The sequence below is a fragment of the Electrophorus electricus genome, chromosome 5, assembly GCF_013358815.1.
Source record: "Electrophorus electricus isolate fEleEle1 chromosome 5, fEleEle1.pri, whole genome shotgun sequence".
In the NCBI taxonomy this organism is placed as follows: domain Eukaryota; kingdom Metazoa; phylum Chordata; class Actinopteri; order Gymnotiformes; family Gymnotidae; genus Electrophorus; species Electrophorus electricus.
Genome location: NC_049539.1, coordinates 24,246,404 through 24,267,345, shown reverse-complemented (window position 1 = coordinate 24,267,345; position 20,942 = coordinate 24,246,404). Strand labels below are relative to the sequence as shown.

Here is a 20,942-nt window from a genome sequence, read left to right as displayed (position 1 = left end):
ACCATGTTAGTGTCACTACTGTGTCTGATACACTCATACCAGCACACCCTACCATGACTCTACCATGTTAGTGTCACTACTGTGTCTGATACACTCATACCAGCACACCCTACCATGACTCTACCATGACAGTGTCAATGCTGTGTCTGATACACTCATACCAGCACACCCTACCATGACTCTACCATGTTAGTGTCACTACTGTGTCTGACACACTCATACCAGCACACCCTACCATGACTCTACCATGTTAGTGTCACTACTGTGTCTGATACACTCATACCAGCACACCCTACCATGACTCTACCATGTTAGTGTCACTACTGTGTGTGATACACTCATACCAACACACCCTACCATGAATCTACCATGACAGTGTCAATGCTGTGTCTGATACACTCATACCAGCACACCCTACCATGACTCTACCATGTTAGTGTCACTACTGTGTCTGATACACTCATACCAGCACACCCTACCATGACTCTACCATGTTAGTGTCACTACTGTGTCTGATACACTCATACCAGCACACCCTACCATGACTCTACCATGTTAGTGTCACTACTGTGCGTGATACACTCATACCAACACACCCTACCATGCATGTTAGTGTCACTACTGTGTCTGATACACACATACCAACACACCCTACCATGACTCTAGAGTGTCAGTGCCGCTGCTGGGTTGAGAATGGTTTGCCACCCAAATAATAACCACTAGCAGTGGTCAGAACTGAACAGTTATGAATGGGCTTAAGGGAGGCTGAGATGCTACAATAAGAAGACAGGCACATCCGATGAAGTTGTCAGTGAGTGTATGTGCAGGGTGGTTGTTGTTTTGTGTTTACTTTTTTCTGTGTTCTGTGTTTACAAAATGCTTTCCTATTTCAGTAAATTCTGTCTCTATATAAACTGTATGTCTATTTTTTCCCAGAACATGATAGTGATGAGTGGGTCAAATATATTTTTAAAAAATAAATAATTTAATTTTAAGAATTCAAAATAAAATAACATGTAGGCCTTGTTATGTCTAAATTAGCTGAGCTTTATAAGGCAATACTTTACCCTTTGTGTCTTTTCTGTTCTTCTGTTTGTTATAGATGATAAGAAGGGAACTGAGGAGAAACACTGTCGCTGCACCAAACGCCACAGTGAGAGTGAATAAACCCACACAGTCACCTTTGAAAAAATGAGAACATTGTTACATTTAAGTCAGCAAGTTTTGCCCATTAAGTTCAATTGATACACAGATATACACAGAAAACAACAAGGATATACAATGGGAAATGCACATCAATCCTACAATCTGGTGACTGAGTGTAAAACCAACTGTCTACTAATCCAAGAACAGGACAAGCATGCAAACTAGGAAAAGAGAAATGGCAAACCTTCTTTAGTTATGTTGATGCTCTCAGGTGTTTCATTTCTGTCTACAAAATGAATCAATATTTTTACAGGCTGAATAATCTAATTTGGTAAAATGCAATGTTCTTCTTTGCTATTTGCATAAGTATCCCTTAAATATTTAAAACCCAATGGAATGTGCGTTTCAAACATGTTTAGTTCTGTTATTTTGCAGTGGTTTGACCAGTGTGTTATTTAAAAACAATGGCAATGTTCCTGGTTAACTCAGGTGGTTCACCAAAGGCAATACATTAGTAAAGGAATATCCTCAGATTAGATTATTACCTTTGACATGTAAATATGTTGTGTTGCTAAAGGTTATCTTATCATTTAGCAGCAAACTGCAGTAATACAGTCCTGAATCTGTGGGATCCACTGCAGTGATGGTGAGAGAGGCGTTCTTGTCATTCACAGACATCACAGTTCGATTGTTTGGAGTGAAGAAGTAACAATTGTTTGAGTTGCGATTTTTACATGCAACACATTGTGGTACAGAGTTACTCGTCTGTTTGATCCAGAATATGGAACCAGAGCCATGCAGGCTGTGTTGGCACCACATAGTGACATCAACACCAGGTTCTGCCATCTGAGTGTTTTGAGAGCACAGAGACACTGGGAACAAACCTGCAACCCACAGTGACAGTAGATCAAACACTGCAGATCAAGCACTGCTAAATAAACCCTGCAGATCAATCCCTGTTGATGAAACACTGCTGATCAAACACTGATGAAACATGATTGTCGTCAAACCACTCTCTATCGTTTGCGTCTGTTAAAAAAAGGTCCATACATCTATAACAAAAAGATCAATATTGGTTAACAGTAATCTTAGTAAGAATGCTTAGTGCTACAAAACATTAGACTTAAAATTTAAACTTTATATAAGACTGGCCAACTGTGTAACATTTCAACCTAACCATCATACAGAAATCTTAGAAAATAAGAATGATTAGAAATCTCACATGTATGAAACGACCAAGCAATGCTTATAATACAGTTCAGGGTTTTTCTTACAGTTGAATAATATCCTGAATGAACACTACTTACCTACACCACAGAGCAGCAGAGTCAGAATTAAACAGAAAGCCATTGTTGTATCTTATCAGAGCCCAGACAAAGAGGAACTCTGTGTCAGATTAAGGTCTGCTGATCTATATGGAGGAGGTGTGGCTTTCACCACAGACTAATCTGTGATCGGTGTATAAAATTAACACAATGATATATATCTGTGATGCACTTAATTCAATTCTATTTTACATAGTAGAAAAATATTAGTATAACAAAAAGCAGAAGACAGAAAAAATAGCATAAAAACTCAGTGGTATAAAATTGATGTACAATATCTTTAAATTACACACTACACAGGAAAACAACCTTTTGTAATTACAATTTCACATTATAGTTATAATTAATTAATATTTTTAGAATCTCAATATTAGAAAGTGTACATTTACATTCTGGTAATTTTAATTTCCATTTAGGTTCTGATATTTTCTGATAACTAAAGACATCATGGGTTGTCTGAGTGATAGAAAAAAATTATGTACTATATCTATAAATTACACACTACACAGGAAAACAACCTTTTCTAACTGCAATTTTTTTTTAAGTTTTATTTAATTAAGATTTTTTTTACAATCTTGAGATTAGAAAGTGTACACTCTCCTGGTAATTACATTCTGGTAATATAATTTCCTTTTAAGTTCTGATTTGTTCTTTAACTAAAGACATCATGGTTTTGTATATTTTATTCTGATATACTGATACGCCACACTTAATGGTAAAGCCCCATAGACATGGCTACTGTTGAGGATACAGAGGATGTTTCCTCAATACTGCTTTAAAGTGACAGTTCTAGTTGGTAGATGAGCTGGTCAAAGGTTCTGTGAGAACCTCACACTTGGTCTTCTGCCACTTCCCTTGTTAGCAGGCTGGAGAGCTGCTGTATTGATGAGCCATACATGTGGTTTTAAAGGGTTGTGCAGTGAATACATCTGAGGTGTATTCTCTTAACCTTGTGTTAAAAGCTAATACAGTATTACAATTTGGGTGTTGGGTTAGAGTCTCCTGGTGTTGATTTGCTGTATATATGACCTCCATTTTCCCCTCACTCATTCTTCATCATTTCGTACTTTAACTGCGGCCTTTACAAAGACATTTTCCAGTCTTTCCCTTTTTTATTTTGTTATAAACTCTTTCATTCATTTGGTTGGGTTGTATAGGGTTCTTGTTTGATGTTAATTGTGAATTTGCAAATGTGAATTTGTTAGCAGTACTCAGATGACTTACTTCCTTGAATGTGCCAGTATAAATGTTTATACTCGCATCAATGAGCTCATGTGAGATGCGGAGATGTGACTCATCGATACAATGTGGATGATCTGATGTGCCAACGGGAAATGAACTTTAAATACCTATTTCACTTATGTGTTGGTGCTGAAAACCTTTGATCAGTAGTCACCATGCAACAATGCAGCTCTATAGGGCTCTGAGTTTGTACATTGCTGTCAGTTGTAGGCTTTCTTTGAGACAGTGTTATGAGTTAGAATAAACCCTTTTCCCATCCCAGGTTTGTTGATTAGGACCATAGGAATTAGTACTTTTCTGTCTAGGTAGGTTCTTAGATAGAGCCTCCATGTGTGTACTTGATCTTTAGAGGCTTTATGCACAGGGCCTGTTATCAGGTCTGTTCCTTTGGCTCAACATCTGGACCTGTTGGACCTGCTTCCGGACACGCCACCGCTGATCACCACAGCTGCGCCTCCGGACCCCCTGGACCCACTGCCGTCGATTGTCGAAGCCGTAGCTCCGGACCCCCAGACCCACCACCGCTGATTGCAACACCCCCGGACCCACAAGTTCCTGAATGCAGTGGAAGAAGCCACTTCACAATTCCCCGTGCCTCCTGCCAGGCCTGTCCCCGTGGTTGCTCCTCAAAGCTCTCCTGTGCCCCGAAAGGCTGCCACTGCCATTTTGCCATTCTCCTCTGTGTCTGTAGACCTGACTCCTTATTCACAGGCTTCATGTTGCCTGCCCATCTCGCCTTGGCCTGTGTCTCCTGTTCCCTGTGGGCTTCCTGTGTCTCCGTTGTTGCCTGCTCCTGCTGCCCCGTTGTTTTTGCCTTCTCCGTTGCCTGGTTTTGGTTTTGCTCCTGTTGTGGTGTCTGTCCCTGTGCCCGTCTCTGTGCCCGTTCCAGTTCCTGTGTCACCCTTTGTTTCTGTCCCTGAGGACTGCAACCACGCAATCAAAATCAAACGTCAATCAAATCTCCAAAAAGTACACTTACCCATTACCTCTCATACGTGATGCCTTGGAACAACTCAGGGACACACATTATTTTACTAAACTGGATTTAAGAAGTGCTTACAATTTAATTAGGATTAAGGAGGGAGATGAGTGGAAGTCTTTGTCACAACTAGGGGGCATTATGTGTACAGAGTTAGGCCGTATGGCCTTAGTGTAGCGCCTTCTGTGTTCCAGGCATTCATAAATGATGAAAATTTGTCACCGCATATAAAGATGATATTCTTATTTATTCCCCAGACCTCACATCCCACATCCAACACGTAGGTTCAGTACTACAGTGTTTAATTGATAACCGGCTATTTGTTAAAGGGGAGAAATGTGAATTCCATTGTCAATCCATTTTGTTTCTAGGCTAAGAGATCAGTCATAATGGTATAACAATGGACAATAGGAAGACTGAGGATATTTTCTAGTGGCCAGTACCCACTACAATAAAAAGATTACAGTTTCCTAGGTTTCACCAACTTCTATCATTGCTTCATTAGGAATTTCAGTTGCATGGCAGCCCTTCTTACTGCTCTTCTTAAAGGGGATACCGTAAAACCACGTTGGACTCGTGAGGCTGAACAGGCCTTCAACAAACTTGTGAAAGCGTTCACTAGGGCACCTGTTCTAAAACACCTAGATCCCCTGGCCCCCTTTGTTGTAGAAGTAGATGCCTCTGAAGTTAGTGTAGGGATGGTGCTTTCTCAGAGAGCTGAAAATTCCAAGTTGCACCCTGTGGATTCTTATTCTCACAAACTCACACCGGCAGAGTGCAACTACGGCATTGGGGAGAAAGAGCTCCTAGCTATGAAACTAGTTCTAGAAGAGTGGAGACACTGGCTTTTAACCTGGGCACACTCATCTCTGACAACTGGTCACCCAGCGGAGACCTGCACACTGCAACTGCTGTCTAACCAGTGTTGGTGGGGGTCACTGTCCAATGATGTTCATAGATACATCTGTTCTTGCTCCATTTTCTCCCAATGTAAGACCACCTGCAGGGAAGCTCATGCCCCTCCCAGTACCTGAATGACCCTGGACATACATAGCAATTGATTTCACCACAGACCTGCCTGAATCTTTTGGACACACCACCATCCTCACAGAAATAGATCAGTTCTTAAAGGGAATTTGCTTCATCCCATTTTCCTGTCTGCCCACTGCTTTTCAAACCACTGAATGTCATAATGCCAAATCCCCTGACAGACTACAATACCCAGCAACCTGTTCGTCACCCAGTCAACGACTCAACCAATCGGAGGCATCCAATCAGATCAGTGTCACCAGAATATTGAACTCACCTGTATGTCCTGATTATTGGATTATATAAGACTGGTTTTTTTTTTTACTCCAAGTCTGCATTTTCTGAACACTTAGGAGTGACCATAAGTCTTATATCAAGCTATCCTCCCCAGTCTAACGGCCAATGTTAGAGAATGAATCAGGAGGTGGGAAAGTTCATAAGAATTTACTGTTTCAACCATCCTATGGACTGGTCCAAATGTCTCATATGGGCAGAAATGTCACAGAATTCACTTAGCAGTTTGATCACCAGTATGACTCCCTTTGAATGTATCCTCAGTTATCATCCTCCTGGACTCCAACTCAAATGGATGTCCCTGCTGTGGATGATTAGATGAGAAGCACCGAGAAGGTGTGGGAGGAAATGCACTGAGCGTTTTGTGCAGGTTTTACACTAATACAAAGAGAAGGTGGACTGTCACTGAGAGACAGCCCCAGAATATCAGCCAGGAGACTGTGTGGCTATCCCCGAAAGACTTTCGTCACACAGGATGCTGTCGTAAACTCAGTCCATAGTCATATTCAAGATATTGAAGCAGATTAAGGAGGTTAGTACCAGCTCGACCTACCCTCTCATTACCACATCTCGTACCCATTCCATGTTTCTCTGCTCAAACTTGTAATTGCAGCTCCCCTTGATGATATTTCACCTGGCATCGATCCTCTTCCTTCCATCAAGTTTAATGGGACTCTTGTCTTTTCACCAGATCCTGGAGTCTAAGAGGTGCTTTATTTCCTGGGAGGAGTACAGTCCAGAGGAGCAGAGCTGGGTCCCAGCTAAGGACATCCTGGATGAGGGACTGCTCCCTGACTACCACGGGCAAATCCCGGAAAGATCTGCCCCTCGTCCCAGGGGTTGTCCTCACAGTGTGTCCTCTTTTGGACACCGTCCTGGTTATACAAAACTCTTTGAGAGGTTGAGTGAGTGTCCCCAACCTTGTGCCTTGGTCGTCCCGGACTCCTTGCAGGGGAGTTACTGTCATCCAGCCACCCCAGTTCATAACTAAAACTGTTGGTGTATGCCCACGCTGAAGTAATACTCTGTGTGTGTGATGCCAATATATGATTGAAACCTGGTAGAGTATGTTGTGCCCATATTGTCCTGGGATATCAAGTTCACAAGGGTTGTATGTGATGGGGTCGTAACACCAGAATTCTAGTGTTGTCTCAATAGTTGTATTGTACTCACCTGTTTTTCATTATCTGCTTTTTGTCTCACTTGTTTACTGAACTTAGCCTGTTTTTCTGTCTCTGATCCCTGTTTAGCCCTTTGTACTTGTGCTATTTTGCTCTGTCGTTACTGGTGTTTCATCCTGCTCTACATTTTGGTTGACTCTTTTCCTTGTCTTTTTGTACTGCCTTTTGCTATTAAATTTTTACCTGAATATGGATTGTTCTTGTTTTCCAGTCTCATCTGTTACAAAATGTATACATACATATTAACATGGTGTTTGTTAATATGCAGTGAGTTAAATGTACTGAAGGCTTCCACAAACATACACACGCATGCTTGTTGCTGTTCTTTAAACGTGTTATATAATTAAATAATTATTTCCAGATTTCTTTTTATATTTTTATTTATTGTAAAGTTATTTGTATGCATGTATTATTTTACATCACTGTGTGTTTGGTAAGTAAATTGAAACAAATGACACAACTAATGTGGAATGTGAAAGACCTTCTGAGTTATTCTCCCTCTGAGCTAATCTTTCCTGTCCCTCGCTCAACAGGAAGTGATGTCATACTCACTTACACCACTTATTTAAGATGTGTTGTAATCTGTTTGAAAATGAAATGAGTGAAAATGATTTTTTTTTTTCCCCTGGTGTTACCTTCACTGTGCAAAAAAGCCCTCCTGTTTCTCACAACAAAGTAAGATCTGAAAACTCAAATAACCTTCTTGCACACAAAGCTAATAAGCAACTTTACTTTTTGTCCATTCTACTGCTTTTACAGAGACTGATTCTTAGTAACTGAACCACATCAGAACATAATTGTCATTTTTCTAATGATCCAGATTGAATGTAAGAGACGTATTCTCATATCCGGTTCCATATTGCAAAAAAAATAAAATATTCATACACAAAGGAAGTTGAAAAATGGAATATGTGTAGTTATTTGAAAAAATTGAAAGAATTTTTATGAAGGCAACATTGTAACGCTGCTGGCCCGAGTATAGCAGGGCAGAACACACAGAATTCCTCGTCCGTGCAAGACATTTAACAACATTAAACATGGACAACTCAAGTGACACTGACATATAACTACACAGGTGAACATTATTAAATATTTAACACTAAAGATATACATTTAAATATGAAACTGTGGAAACAAACAGATGTTACTTGCCACAGCTGCTGTTTATGTTCACGACTCACAAAGAGACATAGCTAGTGACAATAACCAACAAAGGGAGCACACACGGACAGGAGTTTAAATAGACACACAAGACTTTAACATTAAACCCTATACTCGTGTGTGCAATCGTGCAATCGTGTGTGGTTACAAAAACAGACACACAGTACATTTGTGGATCCCCTGCACGCGGCGGGCCGTACCACGTGACTATAGGGGGAGGAGCGGTCCGTCACAAACATCAGTTTGTTTATTCTCCAGTGACATGAATTATACAGCACTATGAAGCCTTAACTATTTACACTTATTGGAATTAGTTGCTACAAAACTCCCTTGTTTTCTGACATCCTAACAGTCAGTCTATAAGTGTCTTTAACAAGGTGTGACCTCAAAGAATAGAAAATTATCTGGTAATGGTATGATGTGGTGTTTTAACATAATGTAATCTTAGAATCTATGTTTTATGTACACAAATATATTCTAAATGCACTGTTCTCATCTATTTGTTTATTTCTGTTTCGAAAAGCAACCTAGAAAAGGTATTTTCACTCACTGGGTCCCACCAGTGAGACACATGTGTGAGGAGTCTAACTAGCCACATGGAAATCTAACTAATATTACCTAGTCCATCTCTCTATCATTGTGACAGCCGTGGAAAAGAGAGATAGTCTAGCTAAAGTTATGTCCTCTGAAGATTGATGTCCTTAAGCAATGATGAAAAAAGAAGTAAACTGAACTTGGTACAAACAGGTTTGTGTGGTTTTACTGCAGTGAGGATGTTGGTGGACAGTCTTGTGGTTGGAAAAGATGACCAGCAATGGCATGCATGCACAGACAGTTGCAAATACATGAGTCCATATGAGTGTGAACACGCACACACATCAATGAACTCATTCAGAAATACACACTCATATGAACAAATACAGGCACACACACACACGCAAACACACGCAAACACACGCAAACACTTACATCTTGCATACAGAATAGGATTTCATTCATGTCATTGCATTTATGCATTTTGTTTTATTTATTTTATAATTGCCTATGGAACAAGAAAACACACACCAAAACACACACACACATACTCACACACACACAAATCAGAGACAGTAGCACAATGACAGCGCCATGATTAGTCATTTATTCCTCCATGATAATGGGTTACTGAAGTGCTTGTTTGTGCATTTAGAAGATATGACAGGTTGAACTCTAATGGAAACAATGACATCATCATCATCATCATCATCATCATCAAGATTTATTATCAGACGTGGAGCCCACAGGATTTCCCAAGAAAGAAACACCTCCAAACACACGGCCAATAAACACCACCTTCATATCCTCTCCCTCCTATTTTCTATATGGAGACAATAGAGAATGTACTGACCAGCTGTCTCACAGTCTGCTAAGGGAACCAAACTCAGACTGCAAGTCCCTAGAGAGGATTGTGAGAACAGCTGAAAACATTATCGGGGTCTCCACCCACCATCACCACCTCCTACCACAAGCTCTGCGTCCACTTGGTGTTCTGCATTGTTAATGATTCATCTCACCCCTCTCACAGTCTCTCCACCCCTTTACATTAATTAATGTTAATAATCTACCATATTGTCCCTCCACAAATCTCATACTGAACACTACTGAACATAATTTTTCAGTGACAGACATGCTGAAATGCCACACAAGCAGCCATTAAGCATAAATTATAGTACTATCTTTACGCAGGGTGCCCAGTGTGTCACTGTCCTTGTGCTTCATGTACTGTGTATGTATTGACTGTATTTCCTGCTTGTCCTACACTCTTCTCATAGTGTTGTGTAGTGAATTTAGTTTCTAGTCCTGTGTAATGTGCTGCAGTGCTGTTACGGTGCACCATGGACATAACATTCATTCAAATGTAAACAGCCTCACAGTTTGGTTACCATGGTTCCATGTTATATATATATATAAACTCTCAACTAATAATAAAAAATAAAATAAAATAAAATGCTGAAAATACAGAGACAGTGTTTTGATAATTTGCTGACTGCAGTCTGTGTTCTGACCTTATTTTATCAGATGTTCTAGAGTGAAGGACCATCATCATTCAGCATCATACTTATCACTGACTGGAAAATAAAGTTGAAATGTGGTTTTGATGTGGCAGGGGGTCTGAAAATAGGTCAGGTACTGTGGACTGGTGAACATGTTGCACTGCTGAAGGTCGTGTGGTTAGGCTGCACAAAGCTGCAGATACAGTCCTGAATGTGTGAGGTACGCTGCAGTTATGGCGGGGGAAGTAGTTCTGGTGTTCACAGACATCACTATTCTATTATTTTAATAAAACGTAGGCAAAAACTACACTGCCTGGCCAAAAAAAAAAAAAGGTCACACACTCCAGTATTTCGATAGACTGCCTTTAGCTTTGATTATGGCACGCATTCGCTGTGGCATCCTTTCTACAAGCTTTTGCAATGTCACAACATTTATTTCTGTCCAGAGTTGCATTCATTTTTCCCCCAAGATCTTGTATGCACAAAGTCTTCTCCACCACATCCCAAAGATTCTCAATGGGGTTCAGGTCTGGACTCTGGGGTGGCCAAATTATGTTTCATGCTCCCTGAAACACTCTTTCACAATTTGAGCTCGATTAATCCTGGCACTGTTATCTTGGAATATGCCTGTGCCATCAGGGGGAAAAAAATCCATTAATGGAATAACCTGGTCGTTCAGTATATTCAGGTAGTCAGCTGACTTCATTCTTTGGGCACATAACGTTGCTGAACCTAGACCTGACCAACTGCAGCAACCCAAGATCATAGCACTGCCCTCACAGGCTTGTACTGTAGGCACTGGGCATGATGGGTGCATCACTTCAGCCTCCTCTTTTCTTACCCTGATGCACCCATCACTCTGGAACAGGGTAAATCTGCACATGACCTTCTTCCATTGCTCCAGAGTCCAATTTTTATGCTTCCTAGCAAACTGAAGCTCTTTTTGCCAGTTAGCCTCACTGACAAGTGAGCACTCACTGCAGCACTCACTGACTACTTGATGCATGCCAATAATTTTACCCTTCTGAAACAGATTAACATATTTTCCATGACCACAGGATGTGTCTTTTGACATGGTTGTTTAACAATTGAGAAGCTACTCACTGCATCAGTTAGGGTTAAATAACGTGTTGCCAGGTGAAACATAATCACCCATGCAGTAATTATCCAATGGGAGGCTCTTACCTATTTGCTTAGTTAAATCCAGGTGGTGACCTTTTTTTGGTCAGGCAGTGTATTTGAAATGCATTATATATTGGAATAATTACACAAATAATTCTACTTCAACATGAATTCCTGCTGTTTTGCATGAATCAGAGCATTTTCCAGACAAGGAGAGCGAGACAACAGTAAAACACTGCTAATCACTGGTGTGCTCTACCCTACACAGCACAGTAAGAACCTTCTGTATCACAGGAAGACGAGCTAGAGCAGCAACAGCAAGAACACAAAACAAAAGAGCAGAAGCAGAACAAACGCAAAGCCAAAACGGAGAATATAAACATGACTGGACTTACCAGCAATTATAATTCGTTTGAAGCAAACACGGACAACATGTAAAGATGCAGGTACATGCAACAAGAACTGACAACCAGGAATGAAAATCAAAGGGTTTACATACAGAGGGAACTCTGGAAAATGAGACACCTGAAACAATAGAAGACTGAAGACGGACATGAGTGTTAGAGGACTGAGAGCACACGGACTTGGATGCAGTGGAAGCTGTGATGTGGGGGGCAGGGTGTCAGTGAGAGAACCCCTCCATGCAGCTCCCAAAGCACGAGAAGGCTGATGGGATCCAGAGACCTGAGACAGGGGGAGTCCTCAGGGTCAAGAGACAGAGACAGAGACAGAGACAGACGAGGGGCGCTTCAGGAGGAGAAAACTGTGGAACAGACTGAGGGACTGGCCTGACAGGGAACGGGGATAAAGAGCATGTCTGTTAGCAACTACAGTACAAAATAAAAATAGTGGTGTGATGCTGATGAGAAGTTAATATAGAGGGTGTTTTCCACAGGGCAGAACCACCACAGCCTGCACATACTGGGTTTGGTTCATGTGGTTTTGACACAAGGGCATTAAAAGTAAGAGTTGCAGTTCAACTGTGCGGCTGGAAAACATTCAAACACATGCGTACACAAACATGCATACATCAAACACACGCATGCACAAGCAATTACTTAACATTCTGCCATGAATTTTGTTGTTTATAGCAGTCCTGATAGTACACTGTCTGCCTTAAATGTCAGAGTTCAAAACAATGTTTTGACATCATATATTTATCATATATTTTTTTAGTAGGAAGCAAATGCAACATTAAACCAGGCTGCTGTTTGCATCTCTGCCTGTGGGACCTGAACTGAGGTGGTAAAACACGTCCGTGTGGTTTTGACACAAGGGGGTGAAAATAACAGAGGGTCAGACCTGCGGTTGGAAAATGATCAGACCATGATGTACACATACAAACCCATACTTACACACAAACACACCTACACACACACACACACACACACACCACACACACACACACACACACACACCACACACACCACACACACACACCACTCACACACACACACACACCACACCCCTACACCTACACATACTCACACCCACACACACACCACACACACACACACACACACCACACACACACACACACACCACACACACACACACACACACACTCACACTCAGTAGTAACTGCACGCAAGTTCCTTTTATGCATGAATCATACAATTTTCTAAGATTAACAACTTTCAAGTTTAGATGAGATGTTTTATAAAACCATAAATCCAAATTATATTCCTCACTATAATCCCCTGCCATAGAGATGTTTTTGGTCCACTGAGGTTCATCTCAGCCGATCTCCATCTGTATTGGTACTCTTCTGTTCCTCTTGTTACAGGAAATGATGCATTAATGTACAAGTCAGTGTTCCTGTCAGACCTGTGAAATGTTCAGATTCTAAAACAGTTTACACAGCAGTTCACAAAGGTGCTTGTGATGTGACAGATCTGACTCTGCCTGAGAGAGAAACTCAACTTAATATGTCAAGAATGACTAAAGAAACACGTAATGTTTAGATGTGATGGGTATTTGTTTCTAAATGATTGTGTATCTATAAATAAATCTAATTATGCTGCACCATTCTGACGTCCACTTCAGTGCTGATGATTTCTAAGTAGAAAATGTTTATAGAGGCCAAGTACAAAAAAAAGCGCATTAAACCCTTCAAATGTGAACAAAAATTTACTAGATGCATCTTTATTACCAACATGCAGAAGCAGGAACACACACACACGCACACACACAAGCACACACACGCGCACACACACACACGCACGCACACGCACACACACACACACACGCACGCACACGCGCCCGCACACACACACACACACACACACACACACACGCTGCATGTACGCATGCACGGACATATGCAGTGTTGTTTGTACCAAGCATGAACATAAAGTTAAGCATGAAAGTATCAAGTTAACTAAGCCATTCAGTTTGGTGTTTAAAGTGAAAAGTGATCAGATGAATGGGTTTGCTGAGATAATCCCAGTTTTAAGACAAATGTTCTTCTGTCTGGATGATGTTTACAGTGGTAAAATGTTTGGTTTCAAAATCTTAAATCCAGTCATGAATGTATTTCAAGTTTCAACATTCAGAGTTACTCTGATTAACTGTCATTACCAAAACCATCAGTGAGACTGTGGGTAGGAAACAGCAATTTTCATAAGATATAAAAATATTTAACCTGCCCTTCTGTATCTCTACTGGATCTCTACTGAACAGAAAGTAGCTGTCAAACATGTCTAATGTAGAGTCTAAATTCTCAAGACAGGTCAAGCTATCAGTTTCCATAAGCAGATGAAGAGTTGTAAGGTTTTCCATGAGCTTGCAGCCTGAAATCTCAGAGCCTGAATCATGAGATGAGAACATGAGAATGAACCCAAGCAGGTGCACACACAGATGGAATTAATACTAACAGGGAGGTTATAACTTTATTAATAATCAATGTTTACATCCCACAACATTTCAGTGATGATGCATAAACACCTGCAGTATTCTGGCACATAGTAATAGAAGGACAGATTGACACACACACACACACACACACACACACATTTACATTTACGGCATTTAGCAGACGCTCTTATCCAGAGAGACTTACAAAAGTGCTTTGTCATTTACTCATAGAATATATCCAAGTACAGTATAGTAGGTTAGAATCAGACATTCCAATGAACTAGAATACTGTAGAATACAGGGATGAATGCTGATACCTAGAAGTGCAAAATACATAAGGTCTATCTTAAACAATGATAAGTGCTATAAACAATAAGTGCTAGTTTGTTAAAAAACATAAACAGTGCCCTACAATAAGTACTAAATTAGTCAGTCAATATGGGAGCAGTGTCAGTTGTCCTGCCTCTGCTGACCGGACAGCAAGCGGGAGTTCATTCCACCATCTTGGAGCAGGACAGAAAATAGTCTCAATTCTTGTCATCCATGAGACCTGAAGCAAGGTATTTCAAGCCAAGCCGTACTTGAGGTTCGAAGTACTCGAGGTACGGATCGGGCTTTGACCATTGACGTCATATATGAAGGGGCTGGTCCATTTTTGGCTTTGTAGGCAAGCATCAAGGTTTTAAATCTGATGCGTGCAGCTACAGGGAGCCACATACGTCCACGCGCACATACACGCACACATGCGAACACATGTGGGTGCAAACGCACACAGAGCACACACACACACACAAATAAATACACACACATACACACATACGCACGCACATATGCACAAACATACGTGCACGCACACACACACACACACACGTACACACACATACACATGCACATATGTACACTCATACGTGCACGCACACACACACACACACACACACAAATACACAGGCACACACACACGCAAATATGCACGCACACACATACACGGCCACACACATGCACATACATATACAGACGCAAACATACATACACACACAAACACACACACGCACATATGCACGCACACACATACATATACCTGCACACACGCACAGACACACACACGCACATACGGGCACACACACACATACGCACACACGTGTACACACACCAACACGCACATATGCACACACATACGTGCACACACACACACACACAAGCACACACATACGCACACACATACGCACATACAAGCACACACACACATACACATACACACACGCACGAAGGTATACACATAGGCACATACATACGCACACACGCATATATGCACGCACACACATGCACACACACATATACACAAACACGCAAATGTGCACACACATACGCACACATACGCACACATGCAGGCACACACACACACACACACGCTCACACATATGCACATACACGCACACACATACACACATACACATGTGCACATACACACACATGCAAACACACGCGCGCACACACATTCACACACACACGCACATACACATTCACACACATACACACACACATACAAACGCACATACACACAAACATATGAACACGCACACACACACACACACACAGACACGCACATACACACACATGCGAACACGCGCGCGTGCGCACACGCACACAGAGCACACAAACATATACATTCACACACATACACACACACACGCACGCACATATGCACACACATATGTGCACGCACATACCCACACACACACACACACTCATGCACACACACGCTCACACATATGCACATACGCACACACACGCACACATGCGAACACACGCACGCACACACATTCACACACACGCACATACACATTCACACACATACACACACACATACACACACACACATACGCACACACATATGTACACGCACACACATACACACAAACGCACATACACAAACATGCGAACACGCGCGCATGCGCACACGCACACAGAGCACACAAACATACACATTCACACATATACACACACGTACAAACACATACGCACGCACATATGCACACATGCGTGCACGCACACACACAAACACACACACACACTCACACATACGCACATACACATACACACGCACGCACGCACACAGAGCACACAGACGCACATACACATTCACACACATACACACACACATACATACACGCACATAAGCACACACATGCGTACACGCACACACACACACACACACACACACACACAAATATACACACATGCATACGCAGGCACACACACACACACATACAAATATACACATATACAATCACACGCAAATATGCACGCACACACATACGCATACATACACACACGCATTCACATATGCACACACACACATAAGCGCACACACACACAAGCACGCACACACATGTACACACGCACAAACGAACACACGTACATACACATAGGCACACACACACACATACACACATATGAATGCACACACACACACACACATACGCACATACACATACACGCACACGCACATACACATACGCACACACACACATACACATATGCACACACACACGCACATAAGTACAAACACACACACATATGCACGCACACACACACGCACATACACATATGCACACGCACACACATATGCACGTACACACACATACGCACGTACACACACACATACGCACGTACACACACACATACGCATACATACACGCAAATATGCAAGCAGACACAAATGCACATACACGTGCACACACACGTGCACACACGTACATACAGACACACACACATGCTCACACGAGCACACATGCAAACACACATGCATGCACATGTACACAGAGCACACACACACATGTACACACACATACGCACGTACACACACACACGCACATATGCACACACATACGTGCACACACACACACACACACACACACACACACACACACACACACACACACAAACACACACCCACATACACATACACACACAAATATACACAAACGCATACGCAGGCACACACAAATACACATATACAAACACAAGTACACACACGCACGTAGCTACACACATACATACATATGCACACACACAAATATGCACGCACACACAAATACACACATACACACACATATGTTCAAGCGCACACGCACACACACGCACACACACATATACACACACACGTAAATGTGCACATAAATACACACATACAAGCACACACACACACACACGTGCACACACATATACTCACACATTCGCACATACATGCACACACACGTGCACACGTGCACATACATACACACACAAACGCACATATGCACACACACATAGAAACACACACGCACATACACATACGCGCACGCACATACGCGCAAGCACACACACACATACACACACATATACACATATACACACACACACATACACATACACACATACACATATACACATACACATATACAGACACATACGCAGGCAAACACACACGCAAATATGCAAGCACACACATACGCACATACACGCGCACACACACACACACACACACACACACACACACACAAACACACACATACACACGCAAACATACACACACATACGTGCACACACATGCACTTACGCGCACACGTGTACACACGCGCACACAAACGAACACACACACACACGCACATGTGCAGGCACACACACACACATACACACACGTATGCACAAGCACACATATGCACACACATACATACATGCACACACATATGCACATACAAGCACACACGCACGCATGTACGCACGCACACACATACGCACACACACGTACACATACACACGTACACACACGCACATAGGTATACACATACGCACATACATACACACACACACACATACACACATGCTCAAACGCGTGCACACACGCATACGCACACACGAATACGCACACATACGCACAAGCACACACACACACACATGCATACACGCGCACACACACTCGCACAAAGATGCATGCACACACGCAAATGTGCACACAAATACGCATACACGCACACACGCACGCACAGACACATACACACACGCGAGTACACACACATATGCTCACACATATGCACATAAACATATGCACATACGCGCACACATGCGAACACACACACACGCGCGCGCATACACACACATACGCACGTACGTACACACACATACGCACCTACACACACATGCACGCATGCACACACACACACACACACACATGCATGTGCACACACACATACGAGCACACATGTGAACACGCGCGCGTGCACATGCACACAGAGCACACACACATGCACACACACAAGCACACACACATACGCACGTATACATACGCACGTACACAAACATACGCACGTACACACACACATGCACATATGCACACACATACGTGCACACACACACACACACACACACACACACACACACACACACACACACACAAACACACCCACATACACATACACACACAAATATACACACACGCACATATGCACGCACACATATATACACACATGCACATACAAACACACATACGCAGGCACACACACACACATATACACACACATACATACACGCGCACACAAACACACACACACACACATATGCACGCACACGCGCATACACACATACACACACACGCGAATGTGCCCACAAATACGCACATACACGCATGCACACACACACACATACACACACACGTGCGCGCACACACACATAGGCTCACACATATGCACATACACACACACACACGCACATACATACGCGCGCACACGCACATACATACGCACACACATATGCACATACACACGCACATACAAACGCACACACATGCGCACAAATACATACACACACACGCACATACAAACACACATACACACACAAATATGCAGGCACACACATACGCACATACATGCGCACACACGTGCCCACAAATACGCACATACACGCATGCACACACACGCGCGTACATACACATACGCTCACACCTATGCACATACACACACACGCGCACACATACATACACACACACACGCGCACACATACATATACACACACGCACATATGCACACACACACACACACATACGCTCACACATATGCACATACACACGCACATACACGCACATATGCACGCACACACACATACGCTCACACACACATACGCTCACACATATGCACATACACGCACACATGTGCACACATGCACATACATACACACACACATGCATACACACACGCCCATGTGCACACGGACACACATACGCACATTCACACACACGCACATACATGCACACAAGCACATACACATACGCACACACACACATATGCACACACACACACATATGCACGCACACACATATGCAGACACATACGTGCACACACGCAAACACACACACATATACACACGCACATACACACACACACATACATACACACACATACAAACGCACGCACATATGCACTCACACACACACACACACGTACACACATACGCACATACACATACGCACACACACATATGCACGCGCGCACATATGCACACATACGTGCACACACGCAAACACACACACATATACACACGCACATGCACACACACATACATACACACACATACAAACGCACGCACATATGCACATACACACGCACATACACGCACATACAAACGCACACACACACACACAAATACATACACGCACATATGCACGCACACACACATACGCTCACACACACATACGCTCACACATATGCACATACACGCACATACATGCACACAAGCACATACACATACGCACACACACACACATATGCACACACACACACATATGCACGCACACACATATGCACACACATACGTGCACACACGCAAACACACACACATATACACATGCACATACACACACACACATACATACACACACATACAAACGCACGCACATACATACACACACGCCCATGTGCACACGGACACACATACGCACATTCACACACACGCACATACATGCACACAAGCACATACACATACGCACACACACACACATATGCACACACACACACATATGCACGCACACACATATGCACACACATACGTGCACACACGCAAACACACACACATATACACACGCACATACACACACACACATACATACACACACATACAAACGCAAGCACATATGCACTCACACACACACACACACACACATGTACACACATACGCACATACACATACGCACACACACACACACATATGCACGTGCGCACATATGCACACACATACGTGCACACACGCAAACACACACACATATACACACGCACATGCACACACACATACATACACACACATACAAACGCACGCACATATGCACTCACGCACACACACACACGTACACACATACGCACATACACATACGCACACACACACACATATGCACGCACGCATATGCACACACATACGTGCACACACGCAAACACACAAACATATACACACGCACATGCACACAGACATACATACACACACATACAAACACACACACATATGCACGCACACACACACACACACACACATACGCACATACACACACACG

General features: G+C 42.6%; 1 protein-coding gene and 1 long non-coding RNA gene across 4 annotated transcripts in view; both read right to left on the bottom strand.

Moving 5' to 3' along the window:
• Positions 1 to 20,942, bottom strand: part of LOC113592079 (H-2 class I histocompatibility antigen, Q8 alpha chain-like) — a 144,108-nt gene that overhangs the window by 66,162 nt on the left and 57,004 nt on the right. The gene's annotated exons all lie outside the window — the stretch shown is intronic.
• Positions 1,074 to 1,793, bottom strand: LOC118241415. The gene is made up of 3 exons (XR_004776069.1): positions 1,692 to 1,793; positions 1,391 to 1,432; positions 1,074 to 1,181 (listed from the first exon to the last, which is right to left on the bottom strand). It is a non-coding gene; the product is annotated as an uncharacterized LOC118241415 (long non-coding RNA).